General features: G+C 54.9%; 1 long non-coding RNA gene across 2 annotated transcripts; it reads left to right on the forward strand.

Annotated features, from left to right (window-relative positions):
* The first annotated feature begins 2,207 nt into the window (after positions 1-2,207).
* On the forward strand, positions 2,208-10,076 carry LOC117198842 (uncharacterized). Of its 2 annotated transcripts, XR_007474782.1 has the most exons (3): positions 2,208-2,608; positions 3,991-4,943; positions 7,703-10,076. It is a non-coding gene; the product is annotated as an uncharacterized LOC117198842 (long non-coding RNA). The 2 variants fall into 2 exon arrangements; XR_007474781.1 differs by lacking the exon at positions 2,208-2,608 and having other exon boundaries at positions 2,630-4,943.
* The last annotated feature ends 3,356 nt before the right edge of the window (positions 10,077-13,432 follow it).

The following is a 13,432-nucleotide window of genomic DNA, read 5'->3' on the forward strand; positions in this document are numbered from 1 at the left end:
AATGGGTCAGGATATTAGCTCAGGATAGTGTCCGGATTTTAGTTTTTGGCAGAAGCAGGCCTTATATTAGGGACAGATTCCGGACCTTAGTTAGAGACAGTGTCAGGGCCTTAGTTAGGACTAGTCAGGGCCTTAGTTAGGGAGAGCATTAGGGCATCAGTGAGGATAAGAGGCAGGAAATTAACTCGGGACAGAGTCAGCTACCAGGCCAGGGGCAGTGTCAGGAAATGAGCTAGGGATAGTGTGAAGACCTTAGTTATTGAGAGCATCAGGGCTTTAATCAGGACCAACGTCAGGGATTTAATCAGGACCAGTGTCAGGGCTTGATACCGGGACAGCGTCAGAGCCTAACTGAGGTTTGGCAACAGGGCCTAAGTGAGGCCTATCTTTAGGGTTTGAGTGAGGGACAGTGTCAGGGCCTGAGGTAGGAGTAGTATTATGGCCTCTGTAGGATCAGCATCAGGGTCTTGGTTAAAGACATGTTCAGAGCCTCTTTTAGGGACAGGCTCAGGGCCTCACTTAGGGACAGCATCAGGGCTTCCTTATGGACAGTTTCAGGATGTTAGTAAGACATGGGTCAGGATATATGCTCAGGATAGTCTCAGGACTTTAGATATTGACAGAGCAGGGCCTTAGTTAGGACCAGCACCAGAACCTCCTAGGAATCATGTGAGGTCCTGTGTTAGGAGTAGTGTCAGGGCCTGAGGCAGGTGTAGTGTCAGGGCCTTCTGTTAGGTACAGTGTCAGGGCCTGAGTTAGGAATAGTGTCAGGGCCAGATTTAGGACGAGCATCAAGGCCTTAATTAGGGAGTGTCATGGCCTTGGGACTAAATTCAGGGCCTGAGTTAGGCACAGCATAAGGGCTTTAGGTAGCATAAGAGGCAGGACTTTAGCTAGGAACAGGGTCAGGTTAACATCTAGGGATAGTGTCAAGACCTTAGTTACTGAGAGTACCAGGGCCTTACTTAGAACCAGTATCAAGGATTCTGTTAGGGACAGCATCAGAGGCTGACTTAGGGAGAGTCACAGGGCCTGAGTGAGGCCTAGCGTCAGGCCCTTAGCTGGAGACACTGTCAGGGCATGATGTCGCAGCTGCATCAGGGTCTTTGTTGGATCAGCAATAGGGTCTTAGTTAAAGACATGATCAGGGCCTGAGTTATGAATAGTTTAAGTGCCTTACTTAGGGACAGTGTCAGGGCCTGAGTTAGGGACAGTGTCAGGGCCTGAGTTCAGAGTAGTGTGAAGGCTTAAGTTAGCGCCAGTGTCAGAGCCTTAGTTAGGACTAGAATCAGAGCCTTTGTTAGCTATTGTGTCAGGGACTGAGTTAGGGACGGGTTCATGGCCTTGTTAGGACTAGGGTTAGGGTTAGGGTTAGGGTTTTAGGGTTGGGGTGGGGTTAGGGTTTACGGTTTAGGTTTTAGGGATTAGGGTTTAGGGTGAGGGTGAGGGTGAGAGTGAGGGTGAGGGTTAGTGTTACATTTCCAGAGCACTCGAACAGCATCAGGACCACATTAGTAGCCAGACCAACATGCCATGGAAGTTTTCGTCATGGCCCTAGTCTGAGCTGCCATGAGAAAACACTCTGCTTAGAATTCTTCGAGGACCTCGTACCTGAAGTCACTCTACTCAAGGAGAAAGTCAGCATCCTACCATGCTGTGTCGCTAATGGGACACTCAGCGTGAGCACTTGCCTCAACCTGAGGCCCTGAGTATATATGCAGAGAGGGAGGCATGCAGCTGTTTCCATGAGGTCTTAGTGGCTGTTCTGCTGTATTTTAAAGAAGTACCCTTTTCAGGATTCCTAGGCCCCTCGGGTGTGCATCATTATCCTTCCAAGATCAGTGAGTACCTCCAGACCTCTGTGGGCCTGCAGAGCAACATCAAGGCCCATAGGTTCCTTGGAGGTCCTCTGTGTATGACGAGTGATGGGCAACACACTGCACATTACTTAAGGAGAGCTGCATTTCCAGAGCTCTCAAACAGCAGCAGGACCACATTAGTAGCCAGTCCAACGTGCCATGGAACTCTTCGTCATGGCCATCGTGTAGGCTACCATGAGAAAACATTCTGCTTAGAATTCTTCGAAGACTTTTCCTGTAGTCACTCTGCTCTAGGAGAAATTCATCATCCTACCATGCTGTGTCACTAACAGGGCACTCAGCATGAGCACTTGCCTCAAGGTAAGGCCCTGAATTGCCGTGCAGAAGCGGAGGCGTGCAGCAGTTCCCATGACGCCGTAGTCGCTGCTCTGCATTATCTTAACGGCAGTACGTTTTTCAGGACACCTAGGAGCCTCGCATGTGCACCCTATTCCCTGCAGGAACAGTGAGTACCCACAGGCCCCCCTGGGCCTGCTAAGCAACTGCCAGGCCCTTAGCCCTTCGGAGTCAGTCTGTGTATGCTGCTTGTAGGGCAACACACTGCACTATTTTTTCGGACAGCTTGATTTCCCCAGCACTCCCACAGGTTCACCAACACCGTTTTAGCACGTCCAACATGCCGTGGAAGTCTGACTCATTGCCCTAGTCTGAGATGCACTTAGAAAAACACTCGGTTTCCCATTCTATCTAGGAGCTCTTGCCTGAAGTCACCCTGCCTCCAGGAGAAAGTCGGCTTGCGTTCTGACTGCATCTAAAGCCCAGTTCTTCGTGTAACACTGCAGGCTTTTGAAGAGCCACAGGCCCAAGGACTAGCTAGGGCGTTCCTTGGTTGAGGCAGTTCAATAGATGCAGAACATCCTGCTTCGAGAAGTTGATTCAGGGAAGGAACCAGTGGGTAACTTGTGTCTTTTTTGACTTGTTAGAAACCACAGGGATGTATGCTGCGTGTGCCCATGGAAATGGGGCCTGATGGAACTAGCCATGCTTTCCCATTTTGAAATCTCCATTCATGCTTCCTTGAAGCTACCTGAAATTCACTGCCATTGACAGTCCTCTAGCCACTGTAGGCATAGCACTTGGAAAAAAACAGGTTTCCTCTAGCTAAACCGGGTGATTCCATGGCTGGGGTGGTGGTCAGCGTGCCATGCTCTAGAGCTAATGGGAAACTCAACGTGAGTACTTGTCTCGAGGAAAGCCCCTGAGTATCCGTGCAGAAAGCAGGCATGCAGCTGTTTCCATTAGGCCTTAGTCGCTGTTCTGCTGTATTTTAAAGGAAGTACCCTTTTCAGGATTCCTAGGCCCCTCGGGTGTGCATCATTTATTTCCCTCCAGGATCACTGAGTACCTCCAGACCCCTGTGGGCCTGCTGAGCAACATCGAGGCCCATAGGTTGGTCCCTCAGAGGCCCTCTGTGTATGCCTAGTGATGGGCAACACACTGCATGTTCATTACGGAGGGCTCTCTTTACAGAGCCCTTCAACAGCCTCAGGCCCACGTTTCTGGCCAGTCCGACGTGCCATGGAAGTCTTCGTCATGGCCGTCATTGGAGCTGCCATGAGAAAATATTCTGCTGACAATTCTTCTTGGACCTCGTACCTGAAGTCACTCTGCTTGAGGAGAAATTCAGCATCTTTCCATGCTGTGTCGCTCATGGGGCACTCAGCATGAGCACTTGCCTCACGGTAAGGCCCTGAATTGCCGTGCAGAAGCGGAGGTGTGCAGCAGTTCCCATGAGGCCGTAGCCACTGCTCTGCATTATCTTAACGGCTGTACGCTTTTCAGGACACCTAGGAGCCTCGCGTGGGCACCCTATTCCCGGCAGGAACGTTGAGTACCCCCAGGCCCCCCTGGGCCTGCTAAGCAACTGCCAGGCCCGTAGCCCTTCCCAGCCAGTCTGTGTATGCCGAGTATAGGGCAACACACTGCCCTCCTTCACGGGACAGCTTGAAATCCCCAGCACTCCCACAGGTTCACGAACACCCTTGTAGCACATCCAACATGCCGGGTAAGTGTGACTCATTGCCCCAGTCTGAGCTGCACTGAGAAAAACCCTCGGCTTCGCATTCCATCTAGGACCTCCTGCCTGAAGTCACCCTGCCTCCAGGAGAAGGTCGGCTTGTGTTTCGACCGCACCTAAAGCCCAGTTCTTCGTGTAACACTGCAGGCTTTATAAGAGCCACAGGCCCGGATGTCTAGCTAGGGTGTACCTTGTATGAGGCAGTTCGCTAGATGCAGAACACCCTGCTTTGAGGTTTTGATTCAGGGAAGGAACCACTGGGTAACCTGTTTCTCTTTTGACTTGTTAGTAACCACAGGGATGTATGCTGCGTGTGCCCATGGAAATGGGGGCCTGTTGCAACTAGCCTTGCTTTCCCATTTTGAAAGCTCCATTCATGCTGCCTTGAAGCGACCTGAAATTCACTGCTGTTGACAGGCCTCTAGCCACTCTAGGCCTGCTTTTGGGAAGAAAATGAGTTTCCTCTATCTAAACCATGTACTTCCATGGCCAGGGTGGACCTCTGCCTGCCATGGGCTAGAGCTAAATGGAAACTCAATGTGAGTACTTGCCTTGAGGAAAGGTCCTGAGTATCCGTACAGAAAGGGAGGCATGCAGCTGTTTCTATGAGGTCTTAGTCGCTGTTTTGCTGTATTTTATAAGAAATACGCTTTTCAGGACTGCTAGGCCCCACGGTTGTGCATCATTTCCCTCCAGGAGCACTGAGTACCTCCAGACCCCTGTGGGCCTGCTGAGCAACATCGAGGAACATAGGTCGGTCCCTCGGAGGCCCTCTGTGTATGCCGAGTGATGGGCAACACACTGCACGTTCCATAAGGAGAGCCACATTTCCAGAGCCCTCGAAATGCCTCAGGCCCACGTTTCTGGCCAGTCCGACGTGCCATGGAAGTCTTCGTCATGGCCATCGTCTGAGCTGCCATGGGAAAACATTCTGCTTACAAGTCTTCTAGGACCTCGTACCTGAAGTCACTCTGCTTGAGGAGAAAGTCAGCATCCTACCATGCTGTGTCACTAACGGGGCACTCAGCATGAGCACTTGCCTCGAGGTAAGGCCCTGAATTGCCGGGCAGAAGCGGAGGCGTGCAGCAGTTTCCATGAGGCCGTAGCCACTGCTCTGCATTATCTTAACGGCTGTACGCTTTTCAGGACACCTAGGAGCCTCGCGTGGGCACCCTATTCCCGGCAGGAGCAGTGAGTACCCCCAGGACCCCCTGGACCTGCTAAGCACCTGCCAGGCCCGTAACCTTTCAGAGCCAGTCTGTGTATGCCGAGTATAGGGCAACACACTGCCCTCCTTCATGGGATAGCTTGAAATCCCCAGGCTCCCACAGGTTCAGTAACACCCTTCTAGTACGTCCAACATGCCGGGTAAGTCTGGCTCATTGCCGTAGTCTGAGCTGCACTGAAGGAAACCCTCGGCTTTGCATTCCATCTAGGACCTCCTGCCTGAAGTCACCCTGGCTCCAGAAGAAGGTCGGCTTGCATTCTGACTGCCACTAAAGCCCAGTTCTTCGTGTAACACTGCAGGCTTTTGAAGAGCCACAGGCCCGAGGCCTAGCTAGGGTGTACCTTGGTTGAGGCAGTTCGCTAGATGCAGAATACCCTGCTTTGACGTTTTGATTCCTGGAAGGAACTACTGGGTAACCTGTGTCTCTTTTGACTTGTTAGAAACCGCAGGGATGTATTCCGCATGTGCCCATGGAAAGGGTGCCTGATGGTATTAGCCTTGCTTTCCCATTTTGAAATCTCTATTCATGCTGCCTTGAAGCTACCTGAAATTCACTGCTGTTGACAGGCCTCTAGCCACTATAGGCCTGGCTCTGGGAAGAAAATGAGTTTCCTCTATCTAAACCAGGTGCTTCCATGGTCGGGGTGGACCTCAGCCTGCCATGCTGTAGAGCTAAGGGGAAACTCAACGTGAGAAGTTGCCTCGAGGAAAGGCCCTGAGTATCCGTACAGAAAGGCAGGCATGCTGCTGTTTCCCTGAGGTCTTAGTGGCTGTTCTGCTGTATTTTAAAGGAAGTACCGTTTTCGGGACTCCTAGGCCCCTCGGGTGTGCATCATTTCCCTCCAGGATCACTGAGTACCTCCAGACAGGTGTGGGCCTGCTGAGCAACATCGAGGCCCATAGGTTGGTCCCTCGGAGGCCCTCTTTGTATGCCGAGTGATGGGCAACACACTGAACATTCCTTAAAGAGAGCTACATTTCCAGAGCCCTCAAACAGCCTCAGGATCACAGTTCTGGCCTGTCCGACGTGACATGGAAATGTTCGTCACGGCCCTCGTCTGAGCTGCCATGGGAAAGCACTCTGCTCAGAACTCATCGAGGACCTCGTACGTGAAGTTACTCTGCTCGTGGAGAAAGTCAGTGTCCTACCATGCTGTTTTGGTAACGGGACACTCAACGTGTGCACTTGTCTCAAGGTAAGGCCCTGAATTGCCGGGCAGAAGCGAAGTCGTGTATCAGTTTCCATGAGGCCGTAGCCGCTGCTCTGCATTATCTTAGCGGCAGTTTGCTTTTCAGGACACCTAGGAGCCTCGCGTGGGCACCCTATTCCCGGCAGGAACGGTGAGTACCCCCAGGCCCCCCTGGGCCTGCTAAGCAACTTCCAGGCCCGTAGCCCTCTGGAGCCACTCTGTGTAGGCCGAGTATAGGGCAACACACTGCACTCTTTCTTGGGACGGCTTGAAATCCCCAGCATTCCCAGAGGTTCACGAACAGTGGTCTGGCAGGTCCAACATGCCGTGGAAGTCTGAATCATTGCCCTTGTCTGAGCTGCACTGGGAAAAACCCTCGGCATCACATTCCATCTAGGACCTCCTGCCTGAAGTCACCCTGCCTCCAGGAGAAAGTCGGCTTGCGTTGCAACTGCATCTAACGCCACATTCTTCATGTAACACTGCAGGCTTTTGAAGATACATAGGCCTGAGGGCCTACCTTGTGCATTCATTGGTTGACACAGTTCTCTAGGTGCAGAACACCTTGCTTCGAGAAGTTCATTCAGGGAAGGAACCAGTGTGTAATCTGTGTGTCTTTTGAATTGTTAGAAACCACAGGGATGTATGCTGCATGTGCCCATGGAAAAGGGGGCCTGATGGTATTAGCCTTGCTTTCCCACTTTGAAAGCTCCAACATGCTGCCTTGAAGCTACCTGAAATTCACTGCTCTTGGCAGACCTCTAGCCACTGTAGGCATGGCTCTGGGAAGAAAATTAATTTTCTCTAGCTGAACCGGGTGCTTCCATGGCCGGGGTCGAGCTCAGCATGCCATGCTCTATTGCTAAAGGGAAACTCAATGTGAGTAATTGCCTCGAGGTAAATCCCTGAGTAGCCATTCAGAGAGGCAGTCATGCAGCTGTTTCCATGTGTTCTTAGTGGCTGTTCTGCTTTATTTTAGAGGAAGTACCCTTTTCAGGACTCCTGGGCCCCTTGGGTGTACATCATTTTCCCTCTAAGATCACCGAGTACCTCCAGACACCTGTGGGCCTGCTGAGCTACATCGAGGCCCATAGGTCAGTCCCTTGGAGGCCTTCTGTGTATGTCGAGTGATGGGCAACACACTGCACATTCCTTAAGTAGAGCTACATTTCCAGAGCCCTCGAACAGCCTCAGGACCACAGTTCTGGGCAGTCCGACGTGCCATGGGAATCTTTGTCATGGCCGTCGTCTGAGCTGCCATGGGAAAACACTCTGCTCAGAATTCTTTGAGGACCTCGTACCTGAATTCACTCTGCTTGAGGAGAAAGTCAGCATCCTACCATGCTGTGTTGCTCACGGGACACTCAGTGTGAGCACGTGCCTCAAGGTAAGGCCCTGAATTGCCGTGCAGAAGCGGAGGCGTGCAGCAGTTCCCATGAGGCCGTAGCCGCTGCTGTGCATTATGTTAACGGCTGTACGCTTTTCAGGACACCTAGGAGCCTCACGTCTGCACCCTATTCCTGGCAAGAACCCTGAATACCCCCAGGACCCCCCTGGGCCTGCTAAGCAACATCCAGGCCCGTAGCCCTTTGGAGCCACTCTGTATATGCCGAGTGTAGGGCAGCACACTGCACTCTTTCTTGGGACAGCTTGAAATCCCCAGCATTCCCAAAGGTTCACGAACACCGTTCTGGCAGGTCCAACATGCCGTGGAAGTCTGAATCATTGCCCTTGTCTGAGCTGCACTGAGAAAAACCCTCGGCATCACATTCCATCTAGAACCTCTTACCTGAAGTCACCCTGCCTCCAGGAGAAAGTCGGCTTCTGTTCCGACTGCATCGAAAGCCACGTTTTTCGTGTAACACTGCAGGCTTTTGAAGAGCCGCAGGCCCGGAGGCCTACCTAGGGGTTCCTTCATTGAGGCAGTTCGCTAGACACAGAACACCCTGCTTTGAGGAGTTGATTCAAGGAAGGTACCACTGGGTAACCTGTGTCTCTTTTGACTTGTTAGAAACCACAGGGATGTATGCTGCATGTGCCCATGGAAATGGGGGCCTGATGGAACTAGCCGTGCTTTCCCATTTCGAAAGCTCCATTCATTCATGCTGCCTTGAAGCTACCTGAAATTCACTGCTGTTGACAGGCCTCTAGGCACCGTAGGCATGGCTGTGGGAGGAGAATGAGTTTTCTCTAGCTAAACTGGGTGCTTCCTTGGCCGGGGTGGAGCTCATCGTGCCATGCTCTAGATCTAAAGGGAAACTCAACGTGAGTACTTGCCTCAAGGAAAGGTCCTGAAAAGACGTGCCTTTTCACAGGCAGGGAACATAGGAGATATTAGGACTTTGTGTGCAGAAAGGGAGGTATGCAGCTGTTTCCATGAGTCCTTAGTCGCTGTTCTGCTTTATTTTAAAGGAAGTTCCCTTTTCAGCACTCCTGTGTCCCTTGGGTGTGCATCATTTCCCTCCAGGATCACTGAGTACCTCCAGACCCCTGTGGGCCTGCTGAGCAACATCGAGGAACATAGGTCAGTCCCTCGGAGGCCCTCTGTGTATTTCGAGTGATGGGCAACACACTGCACGTTTCTTATGAGAGCTACATTTCCAGAGCCCTCGCACAGCCTTCAGTACCTCATTTCTGGCTAGTCCGACGTGTCATGGAATACTTCGTCACGGCCATCGTCTGAGCTGCCATGGGAAAACACTCTGCTTAGAATTCTTCAAGGAACTCGTACCTGAAGTCACTCTGCTCGAGGAGAAAGTCAGCATCCTACCATGCTGTGTCGCTACCGGGACACTCAGCGTGAGCATCTGCCTCGAGGTAACACCTACTGTATGCTGTGACCCATCTCAGCTGTGAGAACACAAGTCACAAGCATGTGCTGTGTCCTGTGAGCCTCCCAGCCAGTCCCTGAAGGTGAGGGCGGCCCTGCAGACCCCAGCCCTCTCCTCCACGTCTAGTAGGTAGAAGACCCACTTCTCCTTGCCATTCCAGAAGCGGTTCTGGGGTTGTCCTGGGAGGGCTTCTGCGGTTATGCAGGCTGAGCCCCTGTTGCTATGCCGCCACTTCCCCACAAGATCCTCCAGAGCAAGCTGTTTGCCCTGTTGCCTGAATGACCTCCCAGAAGTTTTCTCAGGAAAGAATCAGGGGTTTCTGTAGCAGCATCTGCAGGCAGCTCTGCATCTGGACCCACGTTCACATCTTCTGTGTAAACACCGAGAACCTTCCCTCACATGTGCCCCCGGGTGACCACCTCCGCATGCCGAGCACAGGCCCCAGTGTGGGCGTCAGACTGACCGCCCGTCTCAGCCTCCTGTTGTTGTCAGAGCTGCTCCAGGCCCTGCTCAAGCCCCGTGCACCCAGCTTTCACAGGGCTGTCCTCCACCCCCACCTTCAGCAGGAGTTCACCTAAGTATTTAAGTGAAGGGGTCCAGAGATAAGAAAGGAAGCTGCAAACAAAGAAACAGATGGAACCATCTGGGACCAAGATGGCAACGAATGTGACCTCCAACAGACCCCGAATCTCATCACGTGTTGAATTTACTATATCAGCATATTAAGTGACACACCAACCGGCGGCCATGGCTGGACGTGAAGGACCAGAAACGGGTAAAAGGAGGTGGTACCCCAGCTCCTTGGAAAAAGCCCCGCCCCTTCCCCAGAAGGCCTCTTCATCCCATCACTAGCCTCCCTCCTCCTCCCTTTGTCTTTACTGTTTAAAATTAAACCTCTCTCTCCAGGAGGGCGAGAAGGTGACCTGTGAACTCAGTTCCCGCTTCTCCACTCTTTGGCCACTGAGTAGAGCCTGTGCTGTGTTGGTCTCGGCTTTGGTTCTGTTCTTTGCCTACTTGAACCCACGTGGAAAAAGGAAACCTCCCCCGCTGAGGCAGAGCGCCTCGCAGGCTGGGGCCCGAGCAGGGTCCACATGACTTCACCTGGTAACAGTCTGTAAGGGGACGGTGGTCTCTGCCCATGGGGTGGGGAGGGAACACCTACAGCCACAGCACCGGCTCCGTGGACGGCACGGCCCCTCGTGGGCCTGGACCGTGTGCTCTCGTCCCCCCACGCCTGACACCCCTGACAGTCGTGACGCGGTGACACTGGCTGCTGGGCGTCCAGTCAGGAGGGATCAGAGGCAGCACCTGGTGCCAGGTGAGACGTGCCTTTTCACGGGCAGGGGACATAGGAGATATTAGGACTTTGTGTCTAGAAAACAAACCAAGCGGCTAGAAGGTGATCTGAGCCGTGGACTTGAAACCCATGTGCGCGGTGAGGGCTCCCACTGGACACTGGCTCGGGGGCTTCCGCACAGGCGAGACCACACCCGTGCTTCCCGCCCAACCCCTCCAGGCCTCCCTGCGGGCACAGCTGGGCCTGCGCCCCTCAGGCTCCCCGACCCAGAGCCTGGAGGGCTGATGCTGGCAGGGCCTGGGAACGCGAGGGGTCCCTCCACCAACGCTGCTCGGCCCCTCCTGCCCAGTGACCAGGGGAGGGAAGCCCTGTGGAGTCTGAGGCCCGGCACAGGCGAAGCTTGCACCCCTTCCCAGGACCCCCGGCCCCGCCCTGCTTCCTCAGGCCCACCGCCTGCCCCTCCCGGTGCCCGCGTCCCACCGACCCACATTCCCGGTGTGGACGTCCACGTGCACAAGCCGCTCCGTGTCCTCTTCCCACATGGGACACCCCCATCCCTGCTTCTCCCTAATGACGGCCTGGACCCCGAATATTCTGGGCAGGAAGAGGGCCGAGGAGGATGCCGGCCTGTCCCGCCTGCCTCCCGGGGGCCCAGACACAGGGCTCGGGGGCTGCTGGGCCTTGAGGTCTGGATGCTCCCAGGTGTGGGATGAAACTGTCACTGCCCGCTGGAGCTGCTTCTTCCGAGACTCAGGAAACAGGGGGACCCACCAAACGGAGCCCGTCCCCAGGCTCTGCTGCAAGTCTGCTTGGATTTGCTCTCCCGATCCTGAAGACAGACCTGCGGGAAACAGGGCCTGCGATTCCCACACTGACAGTGTTCTGTGGAATTTCCACTAGACCCCTTCCTACCCTGTTCTGAGCGAATGAGTAGTCAGTCCATGCTACCATCACCCCACGAGCAGACCAGGAAGCTGAGGCTCCGAGAAGCCAAGTAATGCAGCCGGAAGCACAGCTGTGGGACACGGAGTGGGGTCTGCACCCGCCGCCCGCCCAGGGGGACTGCCCACTCCCTGCAGCTTCCACACCTGTTCCCTTCACCCCCCTCCCAGGACCAGCTCACAGAGCCTCCTCTTGGGGGGATTCACTTACCTTCTCTAACAGGATCCATCTCACTATCCTGTTCTGGGATCACCCGGAAGGCTTGTCACTCTGAAGCACGTTCAGCCTCACGTCACCAGGGCAGCATTCCTGGATCACACTCACCACCTGCACGTCCACTCCCAGCTCAGACCCAGAAAGGCCCCCTCGGCCCCGAGCCCCATGGCTCTGCCTGGGCTCCCACCCCCTCCTGCCTGGTCCGTCCCTCTCATGTCCCCTGCAGCGTCACCAGGAGCTCCCACCTGCCCCAGACAGGCTGTCTGCTCTGTCCTGGGGAAGCCTCCGTGGTGTCAGGTGGAAGACACAAGAGGTACCCGTGGGGCCTCCCTCATGCAGCACAGTGGCCAGCACCTGCCTACTGACCTCATCACTCTAGATGGACAGGGGTTCAGGGGGCCCGTGGCATCTCCCGGTTCTCATTTCATCCCAGCACTGCCCACAGGGAAGTTGCTAAGCAACTCTGTGCCGGCTGCACAGAGAGGACGCTCATACACATGCCCCCCTCCCAGCACACAGGGCTCTCGTGGCCAGGCCCCTCCCAGGATATGGAGCTCACCTGGGCAGGAACCCAGCAGCCCACGGGGCTCTCGTGGTCAGGCCCCTCCCTGGATATGGAGCTCACCTGTGCAGGTACCCAGCAGCCCACAGGGCTCTCGTGGTCAGGCCCCTCCCAGGATATGGAGCTCACCTGGGCAGACACCCGGTAGGGCTGGGCACACAGGAACCATGCACGTAGCCCTCATTGCAGAGCACCGCCAGCTCACCTGTCGCTCAGAGCTGACACAGAGCACCTCAGAGCAGGACCTGAACTGACAAACAGCAGCTCCAGGACATGTCTGTGACACTGGGCATCAGTCTGTGCGGCCTCCTTCCGCCTGGTCTTCCAGAGGCCCACTGCACCCGGGGCACCAGGCCTCTGTCTCCACCCACCACCCCTCCTCTCCCTGACTCCTGGGTTCCTCTCATTAGGAGAGGGTCTTCTTGAAGTTGTCTCCCACTCATGGGACAGATAAAAATTATTAGAAAACAAGCCAGAGCTGCAGCCCCTTGTCTATCCTGACTCAGGAGCCCACACCTGTTCCTTGGACCTGGCTGGTTCAGCAAGGTCCATTTGCTGCAACTGTGAGCCCCTGAGGGGTGAGGATTGGCTGACCTGGGCAGCCTGACCGTGCGGGCCAGCCCTCCCCAGGTGTGCCTGGGTTGAGGTCAATATAAACACCACTCCAGGCAGCAAGAGCCCCTGCAGCTGTGCCTGACGCCATATTCTCTGCCCCGTCAGCAGTGTCGGGGCTGGGCTGGTGGGTGGGAGTGAGGGGCTACGCCTTTGTGGGTGGCCCAGTGTGAGTGGGGCTCTGCTGGACTTTCTGCAGGAGTTGCCGGGCTGCCACCTGCTAAAGAAGAGGATGTGTCACCCATACCTGCCGCTGGAATTTCTCCCCGGGCAGAGGTGAGGAAGGAAAAACGCAGTGGGGGCTGGGACAGGAGGGGTACCTCAGGCAGGGAAATGGAAAGATTCCGGAAGAGCGCCCGGGGCCAGGACCATCCTGGCTGGCCTGCAGGCACCAAGTTGGCCTGCGTGCTGTCGCTGGGGTGGCTCCACGGCCCTTCCTGTAGGCTTTCGAGTCCTTGCACACATTCAGGTGTTTTACCTGGGAAGGGTGGGAACAGTTCAGCAGCAGCTGGCCTGGGGCTCAGCTCACGTTTACTCACAGACGCCTCGGCACCGTCCCCCAGCTTTGCAATGAGGACGCTCCTTGCGGGGTGGGGGGCTGCTGGCTGCATGCGAGACGATTCCCCACCTCTGACCAACTTCAGAATTGTCTACCAC

The sequence above is a fragment of the Orcinus orca genome, chromosome X, assembly GCF_937001465.1.
Source record: "Orcinus orca chromosome X, mOrcOrc1.1, whole genome shotgun sequence".
In the NCBI taxonomy this organism is placed as follows: Eukaryota; Metazoa; Chordata; class Mammalia; order Artiodactyla; family Delphinidae; genus Orcinus; species Orcinus orca.